Source organism: Amblyomma americanum, chromosome 9, assembly GCF_052857255.1.
Source record: "Amblyomma americanum isolate KBUSLIRL-KWMA chromosome 9, ASM5285725v1, whole genome shotgun sequence".
NCBI classification, from domain to species: domain Eukaryota; kingdom Metazoa; phylum Arthropoda; class Arachnida; order Ixodida; family Ixodidae; genus Amblyomma; species Amblyomma americanum.
In genome coordinates, this window is record NC_135505.1 from 73,913,800 (window position 1) to 73,925,432 (window position 11,633).

Genomic DNA, 11,633 nt, shown 5'->3' on the forward strand with positions numbered 1-11,633 from the left:
CGAGTCTTAATGCAGCACAAAACCTGCCTTTCAATTCTTCGACTTTATCTTTAATTGCGTTTTTGGATTGTTTTATTTTGTCGCCCTTTTCCATGTTGCTTACATCGTTTTGATATTTTTATTTTACTTTGTATCATGGTGTTGTTTTTATTTTCTATTTGACTCCTTGATTTCTTATTCATTTTCTTGTTTTAAGTTTTGTTTGTTGTACAGTTCCTGTTTATACCTTTTTATTTGTAATATATTTCGTGATGTTATTGTTTTATTATATATATTTTACGCTCCCCTGCCTCTCAAGCTCGCCTTGCATGCCTGCCGACATCACCTTGAAGAACAGGAGTGTACATATTTCACGCTAAATAATGTTCCAGGTGTTGGGAGTCAATCTTTGAGGGTTCAGGATTCGCTCACCGCCAATTTTGACTGCAGCAGCTCTGCCTCAGAAGCGATTCTCTGCAACGGATTGTCATGCCCTTGCTACAGAGAGAATCTTCATAACAAAAACACATCCTGATTTTTCTGTGCATACAATCACATGTGTCCTTGAAGTTGAATTAAGAGTTTAAAGCGTGGGTAATTTCGGATGCAATAAAACTGCAGAAATAAAGTATTGAAGGCAGTAATTTATGAAACATCCCTCTTCAGAGTTTTTATTTTGCAGTACTCGCATTTGTAGAAAGACAAAACGTCCACTAATCAAAAATAAAAATAAAAAATGAAACATAATCCAATATGGTGAAGGATTTACGGAAGTTTCCGTAACGATGACATCAGCATTGTTTTTGCGAAATAATAAAGGTTTTGATCTAATACTCTGGCCTGACGAATTACACGTCTTTTACCCTGAGAAAAAATTTGCAGGAATGCAGCAGGTCTGAAGGGCACGTTTCTGCAGGACCCTTCGCTGTGGAGTGGATTTGTCGTTGTTACTCAGTTTTACAGTACGTTCACTGAACGTAAATGGGGCATCGGGGCTTTGTTTTGCCGCATCTGGCCTATAACGAAACATACGAACGGTCCACTTGCTCTAATTGTGAGGTAGAGTAACGGTTCTTCCGCTCCTAAACTTCAGGAGGAGCATCGGCTTGATGAAAATTAATTCCAGACGGCGCCCCTAGGCGGAATTGTCCAATGCAATCTATTCCAATACAGCTGCGTTTGAGTCTGCGTATGTTGAACTAAAGGGGGGTTAAGAGAAAAAGCATAAACTCCAAGAACCTTTATGAGAAATAGAATTTTAACAACAGGAAAGGAGGACAGGTCTGCTGCTGATAACATGGCCCGAGCCTGCTAGTCCACAACACAAAACGTTAGTGTTCTGCAATAGTAATTGTACATACGTGGTTCTAAAACTGCCTAATATCTCTATCGAATGCTAGTGGTGCAGGATAACTTTGTTTAAAATAATTCATCTGCGTGACAAAGTGTATCTGATATGTACATCTAACGTGAATTATACGGATGTAAAAGAGGGCCGGGATTTTGTTACAAGGAACTGCATGAAAACTTTTCTCAGTCACTTCTCAAAGAAGGATTCAGGTCAAAAATTGACACGGACTCAATCTCATGCTCTCAGATCATCAATGAGAGTTTAACAATGTTCCTTAAAAGAAAAGTATGTAACAGTGGTATCTATTCTGTACTCACTTATGAGACAGAAACGTGTAGGCCGGGGAACAGGATTCAGTGGAAGCTCAAGAGACAACAGCGATCAATGGAAAGGAAAATGATAAGTGTAACAGTATAGCAGTAAGAGAGGCCAGAGTGGCTCAGGAAACAATCACGTCCTAGAAGAAATAAATAACAAAAAAATCCATCACAGACAACGAGAAAGCACTTGACTCCGAAGAACCATCAGTAGTAATGCAGGCATTATTGAATCAGAGTACATAGCAGCGTTTTATGAAAACTGCAAGACATACATAACCCATCGACAGCAACCACTGCCCTCTGTAATGTCCGGGATGAAATTCCAATTCAGGTAGGGAAACAAGGTCTGCACTGTAATATTCATTGCCGGTTTACAGGGGGTGTTGAAAAACTTGGATTGGGGACAGCTGGCGAGAGTAAGTGAAGCTGCGATTCACGGATTGTCTTGCTCACTCACTCAGGAGATAAATTGCAAAGCATGGACAACGACGTAGACTGACAGAGCAGAACGGTTGGTATTAAAATAAAATGCAGGAACCCAAACTGATGCTGAACATTTTCATAAGGACACAAAAGCTTGCGATGGGCAGCGGGGCACTGAATATGGTATTCGAATACGTGTACTTAGGGCATGCAGTGTCCGCAAATCCATATAACGAAAATGAAATAACTAGTAAAATACGAATTGAGATTACCGCACTTGGCAGCTCCTCTGAGATTATCAATGACAGTTTAACAACATACCTCAAGAGAAAAGTATATAGCAGCTTTATATTACCGCTACTCACCTTAGGGGCACATATGCGCAAGCTTATGAAAATAGCTTTACTTCAATTGAGGACAACGCAACGAGCTCTGCAAAAGAAACTGGTAGGTGTAATGTTAAGAGAAAGAAGAGAGTACACGGGTCAAGGAGCAAGATTAGGGTAATGAGGTCTTAGTCATAATCACGAAAAAATGGGTTTAGACAGGGCATTCTGTTGCACTCATCACACATGTTACTGCTTTAAAGGGATTGCTGCAGACAGATAAAGCATGACTGACACTGCTGCTATCTGTACATAACCTGTACAGGCATTTAATAAAATCGCCTTCATGGTCCCCTTCTTTTCTTCAGTCAAACCTCTAAGCAAAAGTACTCGGCGGTACTAGAGCTGCAGCCAGTTGATGTACATAGATGATCTAGCAGTCTAGAAGAGTGTTCGAAGCGGGCAGTCTTTTACGCGGGGAGGAGTCTACATCGCAGAAGAGTTCAGCAGCAGCGAAAACGGACGACAACGCGAGAAGCTGCCAAAAAAGTCGCTGTCAGAAAAATAAAAATAATGACGTGATGTTGAAAAACATACAAACCTCGGCTTCTAGAACCTCACACCGATTTAAAAATTTTCGACGGCGTTTTCTTAAAACAAAGCGCTGCGTGCTGCCCTCTACATTAAGAGCGAAGAAGGAACATTTTTTGCGTATTAGGATCGCCGATGACACGAAAAGCTGCGCGTGCGTTGAAGGCCTTCCAAAAGAAGACCACCTGTTTCAAACTGTCAGACTTCTTTCACGATCTTCTGGCTTTGACTTGTCAAGGTGCCACCACAGTCGTGGTGCTATACAACTGTAAGGTATGGTAGTCCCCCAGCAGCAGCCTCGTTTAACTATCCTGTCGTTTTATGCGCGTAAAAATTAAGACACTTTGTTATTTTTGAAAATTTCATAATGATGAAGGCCGTGAAGATACTCTGCTGAAAATTTATTCTGAGTATAAAACCGCTGCAGTTTTAATTGGAAAGAATTTAATTCCCAACATCTGGAGCCGGTTTTATTTTTTTGTGAAACGTTGAATCAATTCAACATTGTTTAGGTTGGGTAAATGCCTGCAACACCTTTCAGGCCTGAACTTCGGTGAAGACAGAGATGTGTGTCAACTTGGCCTTCATTGTGACGCGGATATTGTGCTGTGCCTTTTTCATCGCGGAACCTTTTATTCAGGTGAGATTCATTTCCGCTTAAATTATCTGTAAGCCTGTGAATCGAGCTCATTAGCCTGGAAAGGATGTTTTATTGTACTTCATATTGTAAAAAATCATTAAATGTTAGGATCATGCACCAAACTTATCGAAAAGCCTTTTTGCAGCCACACACAAAATAACTCTGCTTATTCTCGCTGGATCGTTTAAATGCGTTAGCGGTTGGCACTTTGTTACCTGCCTTGGTGAGCAGGTTGTGAGGACTTTACAAACCTAGCACCGCGCTATGCTTGACGTGTGACTACGGTCTCCATTCATGCTTGCACAGACTCTTGTAAAGCTAACGCATCATTATTATATTCAACTTAACAACATAGTAAAAGCTACTCAAAACTGCATCAACTTCACCGAAAAAGGGGATGAAATTCGAGAACTACACGAGAGACTGATGTCTGCAGATCAATTGTCAAAAAAGCCAACCCATCAAACGTTTCTTGGCTGGACCAGTGTAACAGTCGAGAATAATATGCTATCTATTGACTAATGCGTAGACTCGTGAGGTGAGTATACAACCCACCGAACCTGTTTTCCCGATTACGGTTAAGATGCACCGATGTGTGTATTTGCGAACAGAACCATTGCATGAGGGAAGTATTCAATTTTTCCTTCTCCTACAAAAGAGTTTCAGAACTGAGGCGAAGATCAAGGCTATTGAGGGAGCAAAATATCTTCTACGTATCTTGCATAGTTCATTTCGCATGAGAACTTGTATGCAGGGCATTATCCATTATTAAATAAATTCCGCATTAAATTCAGACTGCGAAGCCTACGACAGTGCTTTAATTTATTCTATTTATTCTATACATCCATCTTTGAGTTCGGCACGAGGCGAAGTGGACGCTCGACTTTGTTTTGTAGGAAGCATGATCATGCTTGAACTAACTTACAGGCTTCAATCATAAAAAAAATAATTGGGTGCACCTCTCATTACTGATCTCTACAGCAGAACGGTAAAGAACAGATGCTTCTAAAAGGCCAAAAGCAAAGCGTATGAACCTGTCTGAAATCATTAAGGGCTGCGAAGGAATACAGCTCATTCGTAGATAATATGTGAGACAGAATATAACCTGCACTTTGAGCCGAAGAGACGTGGAAGCAAGCAAAATTATCGTAAAAACGATCGCGATAAAAGATTCTCCTGCTCCTTTGTTAAAAAGCATTAGAAAAAGTACTAAGGCCCACGCACTCTGGCCTGTCATCCTCGGACTGGCTTAATATGGCTGAATAGTAATTTGACAACGCTAATTTGCAGAGGCTGACTAGCAGGCAGCTATAACTCTTATAACATTCATTAAAGGCAGGAAAAACTCCTTCAGTGCAGGGAGATATTTTTATAAGCACACACAGCTAGACCGCGACTTTGGGGCTCAAACATTGAAAAATATAAAAAAGTGTAATCCTACTTCATATAGAGAGGAGTAGAGGGACGACAATTTGCAACGCCTTATATCGCAACATAATAGTGTCTCCACTGAGAAGTAAATAAGTAAATGATAGAACTTGGTACTCCGCTACCGCCCAGGTCAATACAAGAATGAGCTCCGAACAAAAAACTGGGTTGAAATCTCAACCACTGGAGCTTCTGATGGGTACGGCTCCCAGAATCCTGGTTTCAACTGTTTTACAAATCTGTTTAGATTCTGAGGTTGAAAGAAAATACAGCAGACTCGTCCTCTTATTCCAGGGACCTTATAATTCAAGCAGAGGCTATTTACCCTGAGCAGTGAAACCCACATCCAGGAAAGACCACTTCGATTGTGAAACTGATAACTGCGACTTACTTATTCTTTACTTATTCTATGCTTGCATATGACAAATCTTGCACAGTGAGAAAATTAAGGCCAACTGCATACTTTCCTCTATTCACCTGCTTGATAAATGAGAAAATTGAGTGTTTAATGCTGCTGTAGCCGTTCATTTCAGCTCTGCACGCAGGAGTGCCTCTAGAACGTATACAGGTGCCTTGGAAGGCGCAAATTTTCTGTTCAAGCAGAAGATAGCCGGGATGACCCGTTGCAGCCGACTGCAATGAGTCATGGCGGCTGCAATTTATAGATCCAGCATTCGAAAGCAATAAAGGAGGACATGATATTTAGGCTGTACCGGCGAAGGTATTCTACCTTTGTTGCTCATATTATTGCATAAACTACTTGATCAGAAAGAATATTCTTAGCACTGATTGGCTGAACAAATAAATGGAATGTGTTCTTCATAACTTCTGAATTTTAATGTACCACTTACCTTGATCAAAGTAAATTCGGTTCTCCATGGTTGCGATGCCTTCCTGTACCGCACTGACAAAAATCGGTCAGTGGAAATACCTGGTTTCGTCTGGGTACCTACGTGCGTTTCAAGGTAACGCAGAAGTTTTTCTCGCAGTAATTTATGCCTTACTTGCAAGCTTCCCGCTTTCAGAATTATATTAAATTTTTTACAGTTGCACTTTTTTATTTAGTAACACCTTTTCCAGAATTGATAGCTATAAGAAACATACCACATTGATTAATATATTATAGACATAACCGGTTCGGCTAGAGAAGATCAGGATTTCACTCGTTATACATTTGCATCACATGCGCCAAAAACTCTCACTTTGCGGACTCCTGTGGCGTGAGGAGCTGATAACCGCAGCTTTCCTATGTACATACACACAATCACAGAGGCAACATTCTCAGAAGACGGGCTCTGGCGTATATATCCACAGTGTGGAAACGGGTATTATTTGCGATAAGGTGACAGCCCGGAAGCCGGTCGCTAAGCTGACACTAGAGTTGCAAGTGCCATGACTAGCAATAATAATCATATTTCCTACTGCTATCTATTACAATCTACTAAAATGTGTCCGTACTTTGCGAAATCTTTTTCGCCCAGCTACTGCTACCTAAACTTTTTTCAGGGCACATGAGAGTGCTATTGTACACAAATCTTTCGTATTATTGTTCGACGTTTTCCTAATATTATTCCGTCTTGTGTTATTTTTTTATTGCTTTACTATTTTCTTGCGTTTTTACTTATGCTTTTTACTGTTCTTTGTACTTTTGATACTGCGTATTATGGTACGTATACGTTGTGTTTGCGGTCTTGGAACGCACCCCTTTTTTCAGAGCTTCATGTATTATTGCGGTTATGTGAACTAAACTAACTGCAGCGCAAAGGTCGTTCTTGAATAGGTAAGAATCCAACTATTAGAAATTAGTTATCAATAACTATAAGGGTAGTTCCCGATGTGAAAATTTTTTTTCCGGTGTCCGTCAACACTGCCGTTGCTTTGTACGGCAGGAATCTTTTAACAGAGTGCGTTATGAATTAGTGGATTCGTTTAAATACGAAGTGTTTAAAATTTACGAATCAGGGTGCTTACTCTGGATTCCAACCTCTGCTAAGGAAGGGCACCAGCCACACAATTCAAACCAAATCAACGTAAACATATATTGCTTACGTCCAGAATGTATTTGCCTTCACTGACAGTTAATTGCAGTAGCAAATAAATTACTAGCAGTGCAGTTCCGTTTGGCGCCATTATTCATATACTGACTTCGTGTACCAGGTAGCGATAATAACTGTTCATACGCTAAACGGAAGGGCCGTAATATCTTCTTTCAAAATGAGTCGCAACATAGTCACTCAAACAATCGTCCTGCTCAAAGATGTAAGTATATTTTGTTTTATTTTTAGGTGCGCTGTGAGAGAATCAATAGCCCGGGTGAGTTACTTTCATGCGGTACTCATCGCTGCATCTAAGAACGGTATAAATGTGTACAGAAAACGTGAATATAGGTAGACGTAGTAGTACACATTAAGAAATGTCTGTAAAGTGCGACTCAGTCGAATAAAAAAAGTTACGCTTCATTTAACTTGTATTGCTTAATATATTTGTTCACTGGGCAGTATGCGCAATCATAATAAGTCTCACAAGGTATCTAGGAGGGTATCCAAGTGGAAATTATTCACTCGACTTTCACTAAAAAGGCTCACGAGGCAAACGCATAAAACATCATGTTTAACCATGCAGTGGAAAGCCTTTTCTGTAGATAGGTCCCTATTATGTAGTTTAAGATAATATTTTAATGGAAGCAATAACATAACTGAATATTTTTTGCATACTCAGCGCATACTCTTGGTGATAAGACGGATCCCACGGTGCAGGCTGTGGAAGGGCAGCGCCTCTGTCAAGAATAGTGAACGGAAAGACTGTTTCAAGGCTAGCTATGCCATGGATTGTAAGTATCCTTTACATGACACATGTGTGCCCTTCTAAGAGTGCAGAAGCTTTACTACAGAGAACGAATATAAAAGAGTGTATTAATAAAGAATTTTATTGTTTCTACCCACTTCGTCTGTAATGTCATAATAAAATAAGTGTCCTCTGACTACATAATGAAGCTGGTTTACTATGGTCAATTTGTCTTAATGATTTGGGCTTGGATAAGTATTCTGAACACAAAACAAGACATACAGTCTACGAAGAACGCTATTAACAGGACAAACAGTATTTGTTTCGATAACTACGCCCATTCACAGCGCTGTCAAGTGCGCATTTAAGAAAGCGGCCAATTCCGTCCATCGTCATTGTGAACAAGAGACCCGTAGGGGTCCCAAAACGTCATATTCTAAAACCATGTTTTGGCGACTGTACGTTTTGTTTACCCAAAAATATAGAGCTGCGATATATTGAAAATGTTTTCCTCTCAAAAAATATATTGTTATTCAAAGGATTCCGGATGCGATTGAGAGCATGCAGTGGCTTATCAAGCAACCGTTTTTTTTTAGATACACCCTCAATAACAGTGAATATCTGCGCTAAATTGCGTTAATTAGCCTATTTTACTCCTGTATCAAATAGCTTGCGAAGAATTTTTTTAGAACTATACTATCGAGTTGCCTGGTGGAATCATTAAGGGAATAATTTTAGCACACATGCTGTAACTCTTTCGCAACAGCTTTGATGCTAGCAAATTTGCAAATCGATATAGTACGCTTGAGAGTCACCTGTGCTACCAAAGGACAAATTGTCAAAGGTGTTAAGCTTAACAGCATATATTTGGGAAAAAAAATATTTGAAACAGTACACTGTTGTTTCTTTGTTCACTTTGGCCCCTTTGTAGTTTAGAAATCATTCGTAATCATCACTAAAAAATGCTGTCCTTTCATCAACAAGTACATAATGAAACAAAATAAATCTTGCAAGAAATGATTATCATGTTTGGAATGAACGAAAGAATATTTTGAATAAAAACGCAGCCGGTGCTGGCGACCTCACCTTGATTAAAACAAGATATGGGTGCTCCTTTGGCTGTAGGGCGCTCAAGTAAATTTATGAGAATGAGTTTCATTTCTAATTAGGAATTTAAGAAAACTTGTATTTCAGTCCGCACAGCAAATGAAGCACAACTGGCCAAAATTGTGCCAATAATGCGTGATCGCCTACCAGATGGTCGCTCTGTGTGCAGCGAAGAGCCACAGATGTGAAATTAACATTTGTGCCCGCATGCGCAAAAGGCTTCCCTGTAGTCACTTCGCCCGCTCCGACTAGTAGACCACTCACAACCCTGACAAAGGATGATTTGGAGGCAGACTAAGCATGCACCTTGAAGTTTGCATCCGAATTTAGTCAAGAAAATCTACCGACTTCTTGCACTCATATCTAAGCGTATAGCTCCATTTTGGGACTTGTGTTTGCGTGAAGTGCCACGAAAGCTGAGCAAAACCAAACGACAGATGTCTATGCATATATACAACGCCGCTAACTGGAATGTTTCAGCGATAGAGCCCGAGGAATGGCAACTACACCGGGCAATGAAAGTATGATTGTGCAAGCTTTGCTGGAAAAACGGATCACTAACACAGCAGGCAACAAGCATCGCAATAGAATTGCAGACGAGGGCTGGCTCTTCGTTGTGCTTCTTGTGATATTCACTTCATGACAGCCGCCGAGATAAAGTACGCTGGTTCAATGAACATCACCTGTGAATTGATGCGCTAATGGATAAGAGAAGCAGGCGTGAAAAACAAAAGTGCAGCTTAAAAGCCTGTACATTCTCTGGAGGGGAAGGAATTAATTCCTGCTTTGTCCCAAGCGCGTGCTTCATGTATCGCCGCTGAACGGCGGAATATCGCCTTCACGGACGGGTGCATCACCTCCACGGAGTGGTATCAGATGGAGAAAGCGTAGTGGCCATTTGTGGTCAAAATAATATTTTGTTCCCAGCTCATTTTTTTGTAATAATCCTTGTTCCCCATAGAGCTAGGAGTGTGCGCGTTCATGTGTGAGGTGACAACATATCTGATGACTTATTTCTTACACGACCGTTTTTTTTTTTGCAAGGTATACCACTGAATGCGTACAAAATATCAAGTGCGAAATCTGTGCCCTTTTGGAACTTGATGAACAAAGATGCTATTGCACTTATCCGCAAAATTTTTGGCCGCTTCTGTGCAGTCTCCTGCATTACAATCTTTTGCCACAAAAAACATTGCGAATATGTTGCATTAGCCTTTTCGCGACGAATTCTTCCATCTCTACCAATATTTGCCACTACTGCACACAACTGACAACGTGAGGTGTCACATGGAGGACCTCAGTCTGATTTCAAGTGATTGGCCATCAAAATCTCTGGTTTTAATATAATAATGCAGTGCACAGGAAATACTGAAAATCACACATGGAAAAAGGGTTTAATAATGCTTTCTGCGACAAACTTTGGGACTCAGGCTGGTGAAAATAAAACAGGCTGTACGCAGATCAGGGGCTTGTGACAATCCATTACGAATGTATTCCTTGTCGCGTTGCTGCTGCTGTTTGCTATCACGTGATGGCCATAGGATCATCGCACATCTCCCAGATTTCCAGCCTACCGTGCACAGACGAGAGCATTTTCTAAAAAAAAGACTTTATATTTCTTTGCCTATTACCTCCTTTATTTATTCCTTTTGTGTTTTGCTGCACTTTTACTATGCGTTTGATTTATAACCAAGTTTACGCAAACATTTGTATTTAACCCTCTTTACTGCTTGCCTCTTTGACGCCTGTAAGGTATGTGTACACAAATAAATAAGTAAATATTATTTCGGGTGGTTGCAATGTCTGTTCATAAAGCGCAACACGATGAAGCAATACTGATAATATCCTTCTTTTACATTAAGCCATATGACAGCCTTACGACAACTGCGTCCAAAATTATAAAAGGCGAATCTTTTTGTGTGGTGTCCGTGCACTCTAAAGAAATTTAGCGGTTTGAAATAGTTTCATCGTCAAGATAAAGGGGATGGCGGCGAGAACTAAGCCCCCTCTCTGACGGACAGCGGCCAGCGAGCAGACGGCCAGTGGTAGAAAAAGAATTTGAAACTCTCGGGTATTTTGCGCACACGCATGTACTCTGGTTTATTTTACTACTGCGCTCCTTTATCCGACTCAGAGCGACCGTCTGGTCAACGCTTCCGTGATTCAGAGGTCTAAAGCAAATGATACGCTTTGCTATGCAATAGGAATACCAATCGGAGAACAAAATTATTAAGCGAGATCATTGAAAGAAGACTTTTAATAATGCGAAAGCATCATAGAGTTATATCGCGTCAGCAAAAATTGTCCGCAAGTTTTGTCTGCACGATTTTGTCGCTCGGCTGAGATAAATGGCCAAACGTATGATTGTGTAAGACAATGCGTGAATATATATTGATATGAGACTATCTGGTTGAATAATTGTGATTACTTCATTAAACAATTAAATTGAAATAATCAAATAAATGCTGCGGTTGAAGAAGGTTTTGTGTGACAGTTTCGTTGAAAAGCTCTGTAAATGCGTCAGAAGGACTACTTCGTATAAAAAAATGAAATACAGTACAAAAAAATATAAAAGAGAACAAGAAGAGCAACAAAATTTGAAATCTAAGGTAAAAAAATGAAAAATAGAAGAAAAAAGAGACGAAAGGGAAAGCCTATAGAATTTCCGCCCTAAGCAGATTTAA

At 40.2% G+C, this 11,633-nt stretch overlaps 1 long non-coding RNA gene across 1 annotated transcript; it reads left to right on the plus strand.

The window, feature by feature from the left end:
• Window positions 1-3,291: 3,291 nt before the first annotated feature.
• LOC144105000 (uncharacterized) lies at window positions 3,292-7,885 on the plus strand. Its single transcript, XR_013308681.1, has 3 exons — window positions 3,292-3,630; window positions 7,344-7,371; window positions 7,777-7,885. It is a non-coding gene; the product is annotated as an uncharacterized LOC144105000 (long non-coding RNA).
• The last annotated feature ends 3,748 nt before the right edge of the window (window positions 7,886-11,633 follow it).